This window comes from Corythoichthys intestinalis, chromosome 7 (genome assembly GCF_030265065.1).
Source record: "Corythoichthys intestinalis isolate RoL2023-P3 chromosome 7, ASM3026506v1, whole genome shotgun sequence".
Classification (NCBI taxonomy): domain Eukaryota; kingdom Metazoa; phylum Chordata; class Actinopteri; order Syngnathiformes; family Syngnathidae; genus Corythoichthys; species Corythoichthys intestinalis.
Genome location: NC_080401.1, coordinates 45,305,559 through 45,325,963, shown reverse-complemented (window position 1 = coordinate 45,325,963; position 20,405 = coordinate 45,305,559). Strand labels below are relative to the sequence as shown.

The following is a 20,405-nucleotide window of genomic DNA, read 5'->3' as shown; positions in this document are numbered from 1 at the left end:
ACAATGTGATTTTCAGTTTTTTTTTTTTCACATTCTGTCCCTTATGGTTGAGGTTTACCCATGTTGACAATTACAGGCCTCTCGAATCTTTTCAAGTAGGAGAACTTGCAAAATTGGTGGTTGACTAAATACTTATTTGCCCCACTGTAGGTTTCCTGTTGAGGTGAATTTATTCTCCATGTTTATTTGTTACTTTGAACCTTGTTTTTTGGACCCTCCTAATTTAGGGTTTTGTTTCAATGACATTAATTCCTTTTCTTGAGAATGAACATTTACGGGGGGAATGTGAATGCGTGCCTGCATTCAGGTCCACTTCTTACCTCCACACTCCATGGCGCAAACCCGCAATCGTGACAGGGACCGATTAATTGCATTTCTGTTCGTTTCAAAGAGGAACGATGAGTTGACATACCACCGTGGTCACATTATGGTAATTTTAAGTTAATTAAGCAAGCAAACTAGCATGAACATTTTTTTTACTCAAGCTTTCATGCAAGAACTTATGTTCTATAACCCCCTCCTATCCTTTTTAGTAAGAACCCCAACACCCCACAAATCCTCCCCTTTCCTCCTCCCCTCCTACTGTCGCTAACGCTCATTAGAATACTGCAGCGTGCTCTTTTGTTCAGTAGCGCTCAGCTGCTGGAGAGGTGAGCACAGCTCCAGAGCTCCTCTTCATCCCCATCTGCCCACTCTCCTCCTTCTCCAACAAGAGTCCCTTACGGACACTGCTCTTCTCTACGGATAAAGACAAAAAGTGAATGTCCCTGCATTCATTTTCCACACAAGCTTTCACTGACTTTTTCTTATTTTTGGATGCTCTGTGCCTTTCTACCACTTGAATCGCATCCTAAGGCTCTGGGAAGGCTGCGAGCATCGCGCTGCATTCCTCCGGACCGGACCTCACCTCTGCCGGAAGGTGAGTTTGCTTTTAATGCTGAGAGGTTTTCAAGCTTTCTGACTTTTTGCTGCTCTGGAAGCTGAAGAGGAAAGGATGCGGTATCTTGTAGCGGATGCACATTAATATCTATTGTACAGATAGTTTTATGAAGAGAATTTAGACATGTAATTCTCTAGCATTTATTATTTTTACATCACTTTTCACTCCTTATACAACTTTTACATGACAATGCCAACAAAATTCCCACTATAATCACCATTCAACTTTGTAGTTGGAGATATTTTCCTTGTTGTACTTTTATTATTTTATTTATTTATTTATTTATTTTTAAACCTGTTTGAACTTCAAGATGACAGTGTTAAAATCAACATTCTCAGGTTTTCCATTGTGCTACATTCTCCATTCCCAAATTACCTGATCCTTTCACACTAAGAATTTTTAACCCATATCCAATTTTAAAATGTTCAACTTAGACATTGTGACAACTTCTGGTATATACTTTCTCTGATTCTCACTTTATACGTGAAAAAATAAGAAATTTATAAATATCAATCCTCCTCCATTTCTCTTGGTAGTCATTTATTCAACCAGTGTCATCTACAAAATGTTCATATTTGAAAGTTATACGAACACGTGGTAGCCTTTCAGTTTTGGTTGATTTTAGCGACGCCGGTGGACAAAAGCGGTAGTGTTTTGCCTTAAGGAAGACTGCGTTTCCCATGATGACCAGCGGTTCGTTTCCCATGAGGAGCAACGCACACCGGCAGTGTCGTAAAATCATCAATTAATCAAAAATCAATCTCCTGTTCTGCCTGTGTAACAGAGTTATTATCGATACGTGTGATTCCACTTGTCCACATTAGGAGGCACAATAGCGCCCCCAACTCATGTGGTGACTATAAATAGCTGGGTGCGCCACATATGGCGTTAGTTACATTTTGTCATCAGCAAAGGTGAGTTGGATAGCATTGCTAGGTTGCTATTAGCTTAACGCCACGGAGCTAACAATTTCAATTGTTCTTTAGCATGTTGTGGCGAGGCCAGTGAGACTGACCAGCTCGCATCGTGTGCGTGTGTTATCCAGACAGTAAGTCGAAACCATCCACGACTCCTGGAACTATTTTAAAACACAACACAACGCAGAGTCCAGGAGTTTGACGCTCCAAATCGCAGCAGACAAAGAAAAAATGGGTTACACTGGTGCCGTGACCCGGATCGGCAGTGAAGGTTTCGGGGGGTGAGTGTAATGGGTACACGCAGGTCCATTGTGGAGCGTGGAAACCTCCCTGCCAATTCCTTCATGTGGGGATGCTGGCGGCTGTGCCGTTGGCTCGAGCTTTATGGTGCAGTGGTTAGCGTCCCTACCTGCCGAGTGGAAGCGTCGTGGCGCGCGGGTTTGCGTCCCAGCCTAGTCAGAGGTGGGAGCAGAACGTGGGGCGGCGCCGACATACCGGTTACACCTGCATATGGATTAAACAACATTTCTGTTTCCAGTGGCTGTGTGAAGGATAAATAGTAACAAGGTAATGAATCCAGTTGTGGCTAAACAATAACATATGACGGTTAGCAACCACGTGGCTAACCCCCAACCCCACCTGAACTCGTCAGCGCTTAACAGCGTCACGCCAGCGAGTGAAAGCCGGGCCAATCTTTATTCTGTAAATCCTGTTAGCCTAATTTTTTTTCCCTCCTCAGACTAAACTTTTGTCTCTTGTTGCTCTGCCACCTTTCGCACTGACTTCTGTCTTTATAATGAATGGGGAAAGGGGGAAGTGACATATGCCGTAAAGCAGTAAGCACATTTGTAGTTTTTTTTTTTGTGTGTGGCAGCTTTCCTGCCACCCCCTTTTAAAGTTAATTAGTGCCGGTGAAAACAATACAGACCCTCTCAAGATATAAAAGAGGTGCCATTTAACTAGGTGTAAGTCAACATATTATCACAAATGTTATGAAAATATTTTATAAATGTTGAAAAGTTACCTTGTGTTGCGTTAGAGTAATTGTATTTTTCAGGATTTCATCTTTCTCATAGTAAACTGACCAAGTAGATTGACCAATTTATACAATTTGAGCTTCAAAACGTCCATCTCATACAGTAAATTTGCTTTCCATTCTCAGGTTAGCATGCATTCTGTTATCACGTTAGCATTTGAGCAATTCACATTAGAAATAATACATAAACACAGGGTCAGTTATAAAATCCTCATTGATTCAAGTTAATTTTTAAGAAATTTACATTGTATTATTACTACGATTGCGTTCCCTTTATTTCTCTTAATTTTACAACATTACTGTTCAGTTTTAGCTCCTCATCCTTTATATGCAATTTCAAACAAAATGATAACGCCTAGATTTGTGATGAAACTGGATTGAGAATGTTAGTATTCCTTTTAAAAGTGCAAAATCTGTATTTGCTTGTGCTTAATGCCCAAAGTCAGTTGACCAAGCTCTACTGAAACTTTGTCACAATGAATGAATTATATTGCTGTATTTGCAATACAGACGGGTAGATTGGAGATAAATAACCAATAAATACAAATTCTTGAACTTTTTTTTTTTTTTTTTTTTTTTTTTTGACATGACTAAGGTAACAGTTATTTTTCAATAACGTCAAGCAAAAATCTTGCAGCTGTTTTATTTGTTTCTACGTGATAAATATCACAAACAGCGCTTTCTTTTTTGGAAAACTGGCTTCCAAAGACAACACAACAAGCTTTTTCTTTAACTGCAGGCTTAAACAGTGAGTATTTAAATAATTATTAGAATTATTTTAACCATTCTGTCATCATACCATGTTGGATTTTATCAAGCTAAACATGTCCACTCTGTCATTCTGCAATATCAATTGCTTTAAGAACCTTTCGGTTTTAAAATCTTGTTTTGTTAAAATAAATCCTCCAGTCAGTGCTAACTGAAATGTTGCAATTTGAAGGTCCATCATGTTTCCATAAAATGCTAACATTAGCAAAACATGTCCACCCTGTTCGCAACCTCACATTCGATGAGAGATTGCTTAATCTATTTCTAAATGCATAATAATGCTCAATGGAAAATTGGACTTTATTTTGTTGAAATGGGGAAATCTCAAAGCCACCTTATGTTCAGATTGACACAGCCAGTTTGAAACTCGTAGCTTTAAAGGGAACCTCGGACTTAAAGACTTGTAGGCTCTAATAAGCCAAAATTGTTCTTTTTTACTAAAATATCTTAATAGAAACACATAAAATATTGCCATTGATTTCAAAATCTATATTATTTAGTACATGTTTTGACCTACGGAGGGTGCCATGTTTTAAGCGTCCAAAGGACGCTCGGGGTGATGACGTACATCGCTACTGTCACTTGACGAATACGACCGGTTTACTTCAATTCCTTCTACGTGGTGAGACGTCCAACACATGCGCTCATCGGTTTAAAGCGGCGAGTATTTACTATTTGTTTTTATTGAGTCTTTTATTACCTTTTCATTGCCTCAAAATGCTTTCTGCATGTGTTTCCCTCTCATACTAACTTTTAAGAATTGTGTTTTCTTTGATTGTTGAGCTGTTGACCATATTAGTCACGTAGCATATTTAAACCACCCTTATTTGATATCACTACATTTAAGTATTTTCTTAAGGCATCTTTAGTATGTTCTGTCTGTATGCATCTGTACAAAACACGCTGAAAGCGCATGGTAGTACTTTGGTACGCTGGTGTTGCACATTTTGGCAGAACACCGCCCCCCCCCTACTCTCGTATTTTCTCATCCCGTCTTTCCTGTTCATTTTACTTTTGCTGCTGAATCTGTGAAATATCAACAGTGCTGTCATGCTCATTAACTCATTCACTCCCAGCCATTTTCACCGGAGCAAGGCCCTTCGCTCCCGGCCGTTTTACTGGATTTTGACTGATTTTGCAAGGCCCACAGAAAATTCTATTCTCTTGCAATATAAACATGGAACCCACCAAAAGAAAGATTAAACTCTCTTCTCTCAGCAGAAAAAAAGTAAGTTCATATCTTTTTCCATTACTGAAAAATCAGCATTAGAAAATTGCTTAGTTCGAGCAATTTTCCAATTTCTGATGAAAAAACTGAGAAATTGAGCTTTTTGTGAAAGCATACATTTCAAACATAATTTTGACTTATACACAGCTATTTTTTTTTTTGCTTTAGTTACAATCCCAAACATCTGAATCATGTTTTCCTTTTACAAAATAAGATAAACAACAAGACAAATAGAGCTTTTGATAGCAAAGTAACAATTTATTTACACATAACTAACTGAAAGATGACGCTTTTCTGGCCGCGACAGCCGGTTAAACTTTTCCCTCATCGCCGTCTGTCTCATAAAGATGAATTTTTTTTTGAGTTTCTGCGGGCTCTGGTCGCGAGCAGCACGGACTCAAAGGCATCGTCTGCTGCACTAGTGGTCCCGGTCGTTCTGCTCGGTCGTCCAGCACCTGGCATCCCGGGCGTCCTACCGGTTGTTCTGCTCTGTCGTCTGCCGCTTGGCATCCATTCTGTCGTCATCCGCCGGTGCCCGGCCGTGCGGCTTGGCCGTTTGTTGTCGTTGAATCGGGTTGCGGGTCTTACCAAATGTGCTACTGCCCTCCAGTGGCCAGTTTTATTGCTTTAAAATGGATTTTCAGCTTTGTGCTTTGGAGCTAAATTGAATCACGACCCAGAAATGTCTTTTTTTATGCTTTGGAGCTAAATTGAATCACGACCCAGAGATGTCGTTTTTTGAAAAAAAAAATATATAAAAGACGTATAAAGAGGTCTTCGGGACACTGAAACAATTAAAAATAGAATGTATTTATACGTTTTTGGGAGCAAATGAGTTAATGTTTCTCTCGGGTTTAAATTGAAAGCGTTGAACAGATGACATGTTTATGTCGCTAGAGTCATACTCTGGAAGCCCGGCAGCGTGACCATGTGATGTCAACAACAATGGCGACCTACTAGTTTAACAAATTTTACAAATTGTATAAAAATGAAAAACGAAGGGGTTTTAATATCAAATTATTTTAACTCATAATAATGTTTATATTTCAAGAACTACAAGTCTATCTGTGGATCCCTTTAAAGTCCACTTTTCTTGGTTAAACACTAGTTTGTACAGGTTTTGGGGTGTTGTACTGTACTAGATTCTTGCTTGCTGTGCATTTTAAGACAAATTCCTGTGATTTTATGTGGCTTATGTCTTTCTTGGTTAATACAATACGCAGTGATAGTAACTGATGGCTTGGTGTAATGGCTACTTTCTTTCTGGGTTGTGATGTTTGCATGCATCCACCTTGACCAGAGCCTGTATCTCCAGATCAGCTGGCTCATTGATCAGGTCTTGATTTAAATTGACCCTGCTTGAGCAGCCATGTGTGAGGCTTTGTTTGTTAGTGACCCATCGGTATCATTGCATCCTGCTTCTTCAGCCCTCATGCATATTGCAGAAGGTCCTGCGTTTGTCCGGCTTTTGTTCATGCTGCGGTTCAAAAGCCCTCCTCTTTTTGTCATTGTTTTCACAAGATCTGCTCCTTTGTGCTGTACTGCCCCCACCGTTTCTATATTTTCCGGATCAGTAATCGTTTAGTTTTGGTCTTGTCGTGACACCTCAAGAGGACTTGTGCTTTCAACCGGCCCATCCTCTTCTTGAGTCTTTAAAGCATTATCTACCCTTGGCATGAGGTTGTGACTCTCACCTTTTTCTTCAATGATGCCACGTTCTGCCTGGCTGAGCTAAGCGCAGTCCGGACACAGATAGGTGGATTCAATTTTACACTTGAGTCACGGCCAAGCACGTGAGTGGACACTGAAGAGATTTTGTATTTCTACAAAAGTGCTAATATAATAATCTTCTCAAGAACTTTAGCTTCACTGAAACAAAGAAGGTTGCTTGATGTCATTGTTTAGGTAGGCGGCTAGATATCTTGAGGTGTTGCAATGATTTGCATGTAGTAGATGGCCTCTTTTCTCCATGTTTAGTAGAACACGAGCAACAACAAGCAATGTTTACAGATGACGCCATATGTTAACACTGACCTGCGCAAATGTTGAAAATGCATATGCATGCCAAGACAGCAGTTGCCATTGTCACTTAATTTGAAACAGTACTGAAGTACTGTACAGTATAAGTAGGATTAATTGAGATCTATTTGGAAATTCAGATGTACTGTAACGTCATCTCTTTTCTACTATTATGATTTCCGTTTAATAAAAACAGTAAAATTAAAGTGTATTTTTGATGTAAAATCTTTGATCATCCTCTTACATTCTTTAAAATTAGGATTAAGTCAGGCCAATGTTAAAACTAGGGCTGTCAAAATTATCGCGTTAACAGGCGGTAATTAATTTTTTAAATTAATCACGTTAAAATATTTGACGCAATTAACACTCATGCCCCGCTCAAACAGATTAAAATGACAGCACAGTACAATGCCACCCTTTTACTTGTGTCTTTTGGAGTTTTGTCACCCTCTGCTGGCGCTTGGGTATGACTGATTTTATGGGCTTAAGCACCCATGAGCATTGTGTAATTGTTGACATCAACAATGGCGAGTTTATTTTTTGATTGAAAATTTTACAAATTTTATTCAAACGAAAACATTAAGAGGGGTTTTAATCTAAAATTTCTATAACTTGAACTAACATTTTTCTTTTAAGAACTACAAGTCTTTCTATTCATGGATCGCTTTAACAGAATGTTAATAATGTTAATGCCATCTTGTTGATTTATTGTTATAATAAACAAATACAGTACTTATGTACCGTATGTTGAATGTATATATCCATCTTGTGTCTTATCTTTCCATTCCAACAATAATTTACAGAAAATTATGGCATATTTTATAGATGGTTCGAATTGCGATTAATTACGACTAATTAATTTTTAAGCTGTAATTAACTCGATTAAAAATGTTTAATCGTTTGACAGCCCTAGTTAAAACAATTAAAATGTTGATATAAAGGGATCCCCGGATAGAAAGACTTGTAGTTCTTAAAAGATAATTTTGAGTACAAGTTATAGTAATTTTATATTAAAACCCCTCTTAATTTTTTCATTTTTAATAAAATTTGTAAAATTTTCAATCAAAAAATGAACTAATAGCTCGCCATTGTTGACGTTGCCGAGCGGGACGTCACATGGGCTCCCTGCCTCTTCCACAGTGTCTTTAACTGCGTAAGGTAGTGATTGAAATACACCACAAAGTGTCAATGGCGAGTTTTATATTAATTAGAGATCCAGCTAAGGCAAAGTCTGAGTAAGTTTTATGTGTATTTTGCATAGCTATTTTGATTGGGAATGTCAGTTCGCTTTGCATTGAGCGCTTTTCTTTTTGTGAACATTATTTTGTTGAGAGACGGGAATATTATTTTTGTTGTAGTTTCACTAAATGATACTGTAGCGACTTAACTGTTCCGCCCAAATGCATGATGGGAAGTTGGTCAACTATGACTGTCAGTGGTGGCTGCAAATGGTATACAGTATGTTCTGCGTTGTTCTTAATTAGGCGTTTTAAGAAAAACATCGTCTCCTGTGAGAGATAGGAATATTATTTTTGTTGTGCTTTCACTTAATGATACTGTAGTGACTTAACTGCTCCGCCCAAATGCATGATGGGAAGTTGGGCAACCATGACTGACTGGTGGCTGCAAATGGTATACAGTATGGTCTGTGTTGTGTTCAATTAAGCGTGTTAAGAAAAAGTCATTCGCCACAATTAGGGTTGTTCCGATCATGTTTTTTTGCTCCCGATCCGATCCCGATCGTTTTAGTATCTGCCGATCCCGATATTTCCCGATCCGATTGCTTTTTTTTTTTTTTTGCTCCCGATTCAATTCCAATCATTCCCGATAATTTTTCCCGATCATATACATTTTGGCAATGCATTAAGGAAAAAATGAATAAAACTTGGACGAATATATACATTCAACATACATTACATAAGTACTGTATTTGTTTATTATGACAATAAATCCTCAAGATGGCATTTACATTATTAACATTCTTTCTGTGAGAGGGATCCACGGAAAGAAAGACTTGTGACTTTGTATATTGTGACTAAATATTGCCATCTAGTGTATTTGTTGAGCTTTCAGTAAATGACACTGCAGCCATGCCCCAATGCATGATGGGAAGTGGAACCATGACTGTGTGTCGTGCTACCAATGGTTATATCTTCTCTGCTTTGGGAAATAACTTAAGGTCTTCAGACAAAGATCAATTGCCACCTTGCTTCCCCACATTGCTTCCCATGATATTTCTAATCATAGGGAGAGGGATAGAAGAAAGGCTCCAAAGGCTGCCAAAATTGACTCTACTCATTTAGCGCTACCTTTTGTCTCTCTATATAGGTAAAACGGTGTCATTACAGATTGAGCGCGACAATGAGTGAGAGGATATTGCAGCGCATACATTAACTGCGTTAATTATTTTAACGTGACACATTTTTTAATAAATTAATTGCCGCCGTTATCGGGACATTTTTGATAACCCTACCTTAAGCCTAAACTAAAGACTCTGGATGAGTGTAACATATTATGTCTGTAACGTTAAATACAATTAGAAAACGATTTAATTCAAAAATATATATATATTTAAAAAAAAAGGCATGGCCGATATTTTTTTTGCCGATTCCGATACTTCGAATGACGTGATCGGACCCGATCGATCGGGATGCCAATCGATCGGGACATCTCTAGCCACAATCCTTATATTTGATGTCAAAGAGTTGCCAAAGCTTAAGCCAATTAAAAGGCTTGGTCTAATCCGCCTGTGTCCACTCGCATTTCTCTGCCTTTTCGCTCTCAATGTGCTAAAACGGCATCATTGTAAGCTGTTTGAGGCAACACATGAACGGGTCATTCCGTGCATGCGTTAATTGCGCCAAATATTTTAACATGATTAGTTTAAAAAATTGATTACCGCCCATTAACGCGATAAATTTGACAGCACTAAAAACAGTATTAGCTATTGATTGTCAAATAGTGTATACATTATTTTGGGACACACTGTACATGTTTTTGAACGGTTATTTTTTTTAGATTTTGGGGGCTAATTGGGGTACTTAAAGGGTTAATTGTTCGTAACCCAGGGACTACCTGTGCTATGAAAATTTGAAGTTGTCATTTTTTTAATAGTATATACAGTGTGTCAACATTTCAAACGTGCCCGACTGCACCATGATTTAAAAAATATACAGCACAGTGTAATCTTTTTTTTTTTTTTTTTTTGCGCAATGTATTTTTCAGTGCTCAAAATCTATCATTGCTCGCTCAGAATTGTGGCACAAATATAATTCCATATAGATACAAATACAAAACAATTAAAAGAAAAGCTTCACAACAGAAAACCGATCTAAACTACTTAATTTGAATGGCTGATAGGTCTGTGTCATTATCACTGTGTGAAATGCACCGATCACCTCCGAGCCAACTCATTGGCTTAATAAAGCCACTACTGGCTGTCCATTTGCTTGATAGACAGCTCAGTGTCCGGCCCCTTCCCAGCAGAGGGAGGCGAGGCTAACCGTGCACAGGGCAGCTTTGGCTCCCCTCATAGCTCGAGCCATATTGATCCTGCTGTCGCCACCAGAGCCGAGCGAATGAGTGGTGCAGCTGAGCCAAAGAAACCCTCCACCACCCCACCATCATCCTTTACAGCTTGTGAATATTCATCAAGAGCCCCCTCCACACCGACACAGAAGCTACCCCAAATGTATTATTCAAAGAAAGCATTTTGCCTATTAAATACTCTAAATAAATAATGACATATGGTAACTGTTTTCAGTGCTGAATTAATGAAAGTCAAGCAGTGATTGGAGGTGGCTAACAATGGGAGGGGGGCCAGATGCTATAATTTGGATTCATATTGAGCTGTCCAGCATCCTTCTGCTGCTCTCTTTTCTTTGTTGGGTGCACGATGCTCTTGTTTTGGTTTGCTTTCTCTCCTAAACGTATCTTCAAGTAACCCCCGCAGGAGATGCATACACTATGGAGAGATGTTTATTTTCCAATTATGTCTGCGTTTTGCCGTCTCTTTGTCTTCTGCATGTGGTTCTCGAGAAAGAAAAAAAGTCCCTTTGGGTGGGCTATACACAGAAAACACAGGTTTCAAAAAAATAATAAGTTCATGATGCCGTGTATTTATACAACAGTTATAGATTTATGGTGTTTAGACTTTCTAATTATCTTAACAGTAAGTTAAAATACCTTACCGTAATTTCCCGAATATAAGGCGCACCCGTGTATAACGCGCACCCCAAATTTACTTGTAAAACCTAGGGAAAATTATAGGGGTGTGAAACGATTAAAATTTTTAATCGAGTTAATTACAGCTTAAAAATGAATTAATCGTAATTAATCACAATTAATCGCAATTCAAACCGTCCATAAAATATGCCATATTTTTCTGTAAATTATTGTTGGAATGGAAAGATAAGACACAAGATGGATATACACATTCAACATATGGTACATAAGTACTGTATTACTGTATTTGTTTATTATAACAATAAATCAACAAGATGGTATTACCATTATTAACATTCTGTTAAAGCGATCCATGGATAGAAAGACTTGTAGTTCTTAAAAGATAAATTTTAGTACAAGTTATAGAAATTTTATATTAAAACCCCTCTTCATGTTTTCGTTTTAATAAAATTTGTAAAATTTTCAATCAAAAAATAAACTAGTAGCCCGCCATTGTTGATGTCAATAATTACTTACACAATGCTCATTGGTGCTGAAGCCTATAAAATCAGTCGCACCCAAGCGCCAGCAGAGGGCGGCAAAATTCCGAAAAATACAAGTACACCTTTCACTGTACTGTCATTTTAATCTGTTTGAGCGGGGCACTTGTGCGTTAATTGCATCAAATATTTCAACGGGATTAATTTTAAAAATTAATTACCGCTCGTTAACACGATAATTTTGACAACCTAGAAAATTATTGTACCCGTGTATAACGCGCACCCTAATTTTAGCACCCATAAATAGAAGAATACAAGAAAACAGCTCGTGTACAGTTACAGAAATGTCATTTTACTGAGTGGTGAAACACAGCACAAGCATAGCACATTGGTAGTTCAAAACATTACCGTAAATTGACAATATGTACGGTAATAATATGATCTGACAACTTCTTCAACTTACCAGAATCTAGGAGAAAACAAAACAGATGTGACTTTTCTTTTAAAGGCTGCTGTATAACTTGCTCGTTTCATCATGATGAATAAATGTTTCTTCCATGGATTGATACGGTACAATAAAAGTGAGGATTTACGTCAGAAATCGGAAAGAGCGCATTGCTGTACACTAGAATGTAACAATAGGAGCTATTGTTATTTGGGTTTGAGTTTCCCGAGGGACAGATATAGTTGACGGACACAGGAAGTCTGTGTTGTGTTACGTTTGTTATGGTCCAAGTTGCGGAGCTGCAATAAACGTTGACTTAAATGAGTTCAAGAAACTAAATTCTGTGCTTTATGAAGAGTGAAAAAAGCAGAATTCAACACGTACGAAATCATTCGACCAATCAGAGTGAAGTATTACCGAAACAAAACGGGGACGTCACGTACCGTAATGGTCGGCAACGGATCGCCGCATACGTTTCTTCAACACAACATGGCCGTGTCAATAAAAAAACAAAACAAACAGTCTTTATGTATATATATATATTTCTGTCTCCATCCCTGTACCCGTGTATAATGTGCACCATGATTTTACAGGTTGATTTTGGGGAAAAAAGTGTGCGTTATATTCGGGAAATTACCTTAAAATGAAATTAAGCTTGAGCTATTCCGAATATTAATAAAGCATTTAAAAGGAAAATGCTTGAAGCAAGAGAAATTTTACATATTCACTCTTCCCAGGCATTTGCTAGAAAGCATCTTAGCAATCAGAGAACAAGCGTATTTAGCCTTGATTGGCAGCTCTAGCTGCAGTCCATGTGGATACAAGAACCCTCAAACAGCACTGTTCACCACGGGTGGGCAACTTACATCCTGCCATATTCTAAAATCAAGCACAAACCCGATTCCAATGAAGCTGGAACTTGGAACTGTGTTAAACATAAATAAAAACAAATGATATAACTATTTGTCTTCCATGCGCAATCCTATATTTAACTGAGTACACTACAAAAGATATACAGTCCCTGACAAAAGTCTTGTCGCTTATCCATTTTGTAGAAACAATTGCTAATAACCTGACTTTTAATTATTCAATTGGTTACAGAAATGGCTCATATGAAAGCTAAGACCCTCCCAAATGATGTTGAATGTACAAAAATATATTTGTTTCACTGAAAAAAGATTTATCATTTAATGAGGACATAAAGGTCAAATTTTGGCAAGACAAAAGTTTTGTCGCCTACAGAAAGTAGTGTGAAAATTGAACAAAAATGTACTTCAAATACAAAAATATGTTACATAACATAAGCGAATTAAGTAGTGGTGCTGTGAGATCCAAATGTAATATTTTGTATGTATTCCATGGGCTTGAAGGACTGCATCCATGCGGTTCGACAAGGATTCATACAATTTATTGATGAAGTCACCAGGAACATCAAAGAAAGCAGTCATGCATGCCTCCCAGAGTTTATCAACATTCTTGGGTTTCGTCTTCCATGCTTCCTCTTTCATCCTGTTCATGTCTGGTGACTGGGCTGGCCAGTCCTGGATGATTTTGATCTTCTTTGCCTTGAGGAACTTTGAGGTAGAGATTGAAGTATGTGATGGAGCACTATCCTGCTGCAGAATTTGTCCCTTTTTATGGTTAGGAATGTAAGAGGCAGCTGAGATTTGTTGATATTTCAGACTATTCATGTTGCCCTCCACCCTGCAAAATCTTTCGCACACCCCCATACTGGATGTAACCCCAGACCATGATTTTGGCACCACCAAACTTCACTGTGTTCTGAGTGAATCTCGGATCCATGCGGGCTCCAGTAGGTCTCCTGCAATATTTGCGGCGACTGTGGTGTAATTCAATGAAAGACTCATCTGAAAAATCCACCTTTTGCCACAAAACAGTGAAGTCACATCACATACTCACTAACATAGGTTGGTGCAGGTGGTTAAAAAAGGAAAAAGGTGACGCTTACCTTTGAAATTAAGATGGAAATGATAGAAAAATATGTGTGCGCAAAAATATATGGCGTGCGCATCCGTGAACTGGCTCGACAATACGACCGTAGAATGTCTACGATCTCAACGGTCCTTCTCTGACCTCCGTTCGCCAGTCTTTATATGTTAAGGTGACAATTATTGTTGTGGTAACATCGCCAAAGAAATCGCCAGCTTCATCAGGTATTTAATCATTTATTTCAGAACTTGTGCAACACAACACGCCTACTGTCCGCCGCAGTTGACGCCAAGAACAAAACATTAAAAGAGAACGTAAAAACTATACCGCGCCTTTCTCACTATGTCACGTCAGCCATGCGGCGAATTCAGGTACAACACGCATAACACGTTCACCGCATTAGAACCCGATTCGTTACATTATTACAGGAATTATTGTTATTATTATTACGATTTTTATTTATAATTTATTTGTTTTGCTATGTGTAAGTGCCATTTTTAATAGTACCGGCAGTATTTATTAAGGATTTAGTGTAGGTTTTCAGGCTGTGGAACAAATTACTGTATTTTTCGGACTGTAAGTCGCAGTTTTTTTTCATAGTTTGGCTGGGGGTGCGGTGCGACTTATACTCTGGAGCGACTTATGTGTAAAATTAATAACACATTACATTTCACATGTTATTTTGGTGTTTTGGAGTGACACGTATGGTTTGGTAAACCTGTTAGCATGTTCTTTATGCTATAGTTATCTGAATAACTCTTAATAGCTATGTTACGTTAACATACCAGCTGTCAGGCCGAGATGACGAGGCGGACTCAGCTGCGGAGGTTCAGGCAAAACTTTATTTTGAAAACACAGGTTCTTCCGCTGACATGCGGGGATGAGAAAAAGTCCAAACAAAAAGCGCTCCAACAGAGGAATGATTCAGGATGACAAGAAACAAAATAAGGTTTCAACCACAAAGCGCTCCAAATGGGAGGTATGGCAAAAACATAAACCGCTCCAAACGGAGGAAAAATTCAAGCTGGCTAGGATCAAAAGTTACAAACACAAAGCACTCCAAATGGAGGATAATGTACAGAATAACTATGATAGCTATGGCGAGAGGCTGATGTGACTGACCTTACATGAAAGACACTTCTGCACAAGACAAGGGGAACTAGGGCATTATATACACACACAAGGTAATGTGGAACAGGTGGAAACAATAGGTGATTAGCTGACAAGAGGAAGGGCAAGTACGCGACTATGAAGAGGGTGAAGCCTTCAAAATAAAACAGGAAGCGACATGGCATGACCGCCACGTTCGCATTTTGTTGTATACGCATCATATAACATTATTATACTGTACACTTATTCAGCATGTTGTTCTCTGTTGTATTTTTATTTTAAATTGCCTTTCTAGATGACATATCTGTTCTATGTGTTGGATTTTATCAGGTAAATTTCCCCCCCAAATTCGACTTATACTCTTGTGCGACTTATATATTATTTTCCTCTTTGTTTGGCATTTCATGGCTGGTGCGACTAATACTCAGGTGCGACTTATAGACCGAAAAATACGTAATGGAATTATAATGTATTCTTATAGGAAAGTCCTACTCGACATACGACCATTTCAACTTACAAACAATGTCCTGGAATGAATTGACTTTTTATGTCGAGGTACCACTGTATAACCAAAAAAACAAATTCAATTCTCACAGGTTACTCAATAGGCTTTGTCATTCTGACAAATAATAGAACGATACTAATGTAAAAAAAAATTGGAATGAAATAAAGATTTAAAAAACATAGTAATAATAATGCCTTTTTTGTATTAGCGAATCATCCTTGAACAAAATAATAGGTGTCTTTTCAATTCTTGCTGTACAAATACATCATCTGAAATAATGTTATAAATAATACCTCTTCTGTAGAGAATTCAGCTTGAACAAAGAGCTCTTTTCTCTTTCCAGTGAAATAATGTAAAGCAAACCGTAGCCTCACAACAATACTGATTTAACAAAAAAGAAAAATGTCACTTTAGTCTTTAGTTTTTTTGTGTTTTAGCACTTTGGGGGATGATGAAACACCGCTCCGACGTCTATTTTCTCTGTTACTGAGCACAACAGCACCAACCACAGGACAGGCCGTCGAGGAATACATCACAGGTTAGGGATGTCCCGATCCAGGTTTTTGCACTTCCGATCCGATACCGATATTATTTTGCATTTCCGATCCGATACCGATACCGACCTATCTGAGCTTGTGTTAAAGTTTAAAGTTATTTAGCCTCCTTACTTAGTTGTCAGACTCATGTTGAAAAAGGTTTTAGTACTCTTGATAACAACTAGCCAGCTGAATTAGGTGAGTTTGAATAACACACAACGGTTGGTAACAAGAACCTGACCTGTTTATTCAGTAACAAACACAAAACATTATAAATAACAAACAGAAATGGCATAGTCAGTCAGTAAAACGTGCTAATAATATTGTAAACTGTCTTAAAAAAGCAAAACACACCAACAACCTCAGTGAAAAATCCCACAAATCACCCAAGCTATTAGATGCTTTTAATGTTTCGTGCATTAGTTACAAAAATTGTATAAAAAGCCTCTCAGGGTTAAATAAACGACTATTTCAGTATCAAGTTAACATTTTAAAACAGTAAATAAAATACTCAAGTCCCCATTCTGTATCAGCAGCTTTAAACTACATTCAATTCATTTAATTTTGCGAATCAACCGTAAAGTTGTTAGAATTGCTCCCGTTATTCCATAATTTCCCTTCTGTCTACTTTCGACATGTGGAAGTTTTAAAACTGTTTTGAAGATAGATTCAAGTCAAGATTTTGCCGATTTAGGAGTATGTTAGATAAAAAGTTAATTAGGTTCGCTTGGAAGGTTCACAACAGCCTACTAGGGAAGTCTCCTGCTTTAAGATGGTGGCTGTTTACTAACGCATCAATACTTCAATGTTGCTAACGCAGTCGAGTCTGTCGTTGTGCATCTAGTTCTATATACATATGATATTTATTATCTCCAGTAAAACGACGTTGACGTAGTTTGTAGCAGCTGTCAGCAGCAGTCAGGTATTCTTGTGTTTTTTATCCAGCGGCATGAGTTGAGCTAAAGCCGTGAGTTGACCATTGGCATTACCCGGGTCTATGACAAGCATTATGTTTACTTTCGGGACGCAATGCGGTCAGTTTCTCATTGCGTCTCGAAGACCGCGCTGTATATTAGTTCCGCTTTACTTGACATATGTCAATAATCGGAATTTTGATGTTTGTGAATCGTTCTTGAATCTTCCACGGCCGAATCGCTCAAGGATGTAATGACGGCTGGGCATGTTGTACCGTGGTTCTAAGTGTTGGATGGTGCGTCTTTACTCACGTGAGATAATCGCTTGTCGTCCAGAATGAATTCTTCGGCAATGACTCTTGTTATTCCCTGGGCTTTGGGACTGTTGAGTGCCAGTTTGTCACGCATAGCAAAAGTTTCTGCCAGTGTTAGTTGCGTAGGACCTTTCTTTTTGTCTTCGGTTGTTTTAACATACTCCTCATATTGTTTGTGGTGGTATTTCGCTAAATGCTTGATTAGGTTGGTTGTATTAAAACTTCTTACAGCTTTACCACTACGCATGACTTTATTGTGGCATATGTTGCACTCTGCCTCTTCGTCTTTGTCGTCCTTTAAGGTGAAATGATCCCACACAGCTGACATTTTTACCGATAAAGTCTCTCGGTAAATTGGGAGACGGTAATGTAAATGTAGTGTGTGGAAGGTGTGCCGTAAAATGCACACCGGATTTTAGGGAAACCGAAGCAAAAACTGGAATGGATTATGTAAATCGGTGCGCTGGAAAACCGGGACCGTATTAAAAAAAAACTGGATCGGAAGTCTGGATCGGAATTTTTCCGTGTTCCGATCCGATACCGATGCGCATTTTTTTGCCCATATCGGCGTCCGATCCGATCCAAATATCGGATCGGGACATCTCTATCACAGGTATCACATTACCGTAGCATTCTGTGCAAAGAGGCAGTCAATTACAACACACGCTAATTAATCCCGTGAAAAATAATGACAACCGGACATTTTCACAAATTAACAAAACCCCGCCGGACGCCTAGGACAGGATGTTAAAAGTGGACATGTCTGGGCAGAAGAGGATATTTGGTCACCCTAAATAAACACCAGTTTTGCTTCGTTTGTCATTATGCTTCATCCACCTGTCACTCCTTATTCAACCTTCCCGTTTGCATTCTTGCGACAAATAACAGCTGCTGTACATTTTGGACTGGTTGAATTTGATTTTTTTATTTATTTATTTTTTTTCTTTAACGATGTGGACAGGAGATCAACTAAGGAGGCAAATGGGCATTGTTTACAAAGCATAAACTGATTTGGACCAGAGAAACCCAATGGCTGGCCAACTAGGAGCAACAACAGTATTTATCAGGGAGGAAAGGAAGGTCATCATATAATTTGCATTTAAATCTCTTCATCCTGCTCACGCCGAACTTCACATCCCATTGAATTTGCTGGCTATATTTTTAATTGATTTCTGCTTTGTTTGACTTTCTGACTAATGAAAGCGGTATTTCCACATTTAGGATCAGAGGTTGTATTAGAGTTATATAAATGTAAATCCAAAGCTGTCAAACCAGGCCTTTCATCAACCTTAAATGCCCCCTGACTTAATACAGGGGGAAAAAATCTGTCTTTGTGTCTCCTTCACTGGCACGGGCAGTTGAATGAATTCGCCCATTAAATCAATTAATATGTCTGTTAAAGTCGGGAGGAAAGTGCTGACTCACTAAATCGGGCACATTCAATACGACATGGACGGCAGCTTTAGCTATAAATCTTGATATTTCACGGCGGCAACCTTAAGGTAGCCTATGATACCTTTTTATGGGCGTTACACGGGCTTTGCCTTTTGAATCTCAACAACAACAGTGCCCTTTACCCAGCCACAATTGGAGGAAGGCCGATGAAATCAGCAATGCATGCAACAAACATGACAGACTTGTTTCTATTATATCCACCAAAGGCATTCTACGTGGGGAAAAAAAAAAATCCTAGGTTTTGTTTGAGAGCATATCATGCAGCAATCCCACTTTTTCTGTTAGGAATAGAAATAATCAAACTTTATCCAACCTGTTCAGACACAAAGCAAATGAAATAACATATGATTAATCAATTATTGTGTCAGTAATCTGAATTTATTGTTGCCAACACGTTTCATGATCAATTTCATAGAAAAGTTTCCTGAGCCAAACATAGGCCGCGCCATCTTTGACATTTTCTACTATGGACTTGCAGTTTAGACCAAACACCATGAATTGCGTTTGAAGTAGACAAAGTTTTAGAATACAAAATAAAAACAGAGGAATCCACAGATTCTCCAATAATTGATTCAGCACGACGTAACTGACACTCCTGGACTTTCTGTACTGCGCTTGGTTGTGTGAACTCCTGGAAGCGCCTATATACAGTGGTATGAAAAATGAATTAATTATTAATAATTATTATATTATTAAATATTAAATATTATTATTATAATTATTATTGATAATTAAATTAAAATTTTTAATCGAGTTAATCACCGCTTAAAAATTAATTCATCGCAACCATCAATAAAATAGGCCATATTTTTCTGTAAATTATTGTTGTGACGGAAAAATAAGACACAAGACGGATATATACATTCAACATACTGTTCATAAGTACTGTATTTGTTTATTATAACAATAAATCAACAAGATGGCATTAACATTATTAACATTCTGTTAAAGCGATCCATGGATAGAAAGACTCTAGTTCTTAAAAGATAAATGTTAGTACAAGTTATAGAAATTTTCAATTAAAACCCCTCTTAAGCCTGAGTTATACTCCCGCGTTGTGGTGACGGCGTAGCGACTACGGCGTCATTTGACATTCGATAGTTCTGCGGTGAGGGAACGCGTTGCTCTGTAATTCACCGCCAAGCCACTAGAGGGATGTGGCGTTATGTTTGTACGGTTTTGGGGCATGATTGTTGACTACTTCCGCTAGTCGGAGAAAAAATAAACAATGCAAGATGGAACTCTTGAAAGTAAATATTCTGCTCATCAACACTGAATAAATATTGAACATACAAATGTTGACGGGCAGGCGACGCAGAAGACGGTTTCGAGGCGGTCTGGCCGACTTTTGATGCCGCACAGAGAGTTTTAGACTCGGGTGAAGAGAGCTAGCTGTGGCGGCTAGCTTCAAACTGGCGTCGAGCACTGCGTTCAAGGTCTGCAAAGCCCTCCAGCCAGATTTGTTTGCCGTGTCCTACAACCAGCCAGTGGGAAGCCATAGCAGATTTCTGGCGTCTAGGGAACTTCCCAAACTGCGTTGGGAGGCTTGATTTTAAGGTTATCATAAAAAGCACCGAGGCACTCTCAATCAGTGATGATGTATT

The 20,405-nt window shown here is 38.4% G+C and overlaps 1 protein-coding gene across 1 annotated transcript in view; it reads left to right on the top strand.

Moving 5' to 3' along the window:
- The first annotated feature begins 677 nt into the window (after positions 1-677).
- Positions 678-20,405, top strand: part of ncanb (neurocan b) — a 401,378-nt gene continuing 381,650 nt past the window's right edge. The window contains exons 1-2 of the mRNA XM_057841507.1: positions 678-757; positions 856-919. The gene's annotated coding sequence lies outside the window, so the exon portion shown is untranslated. The remainder of the gene's footprint in view (positions 758-855; positions 920-20,405) is intronic.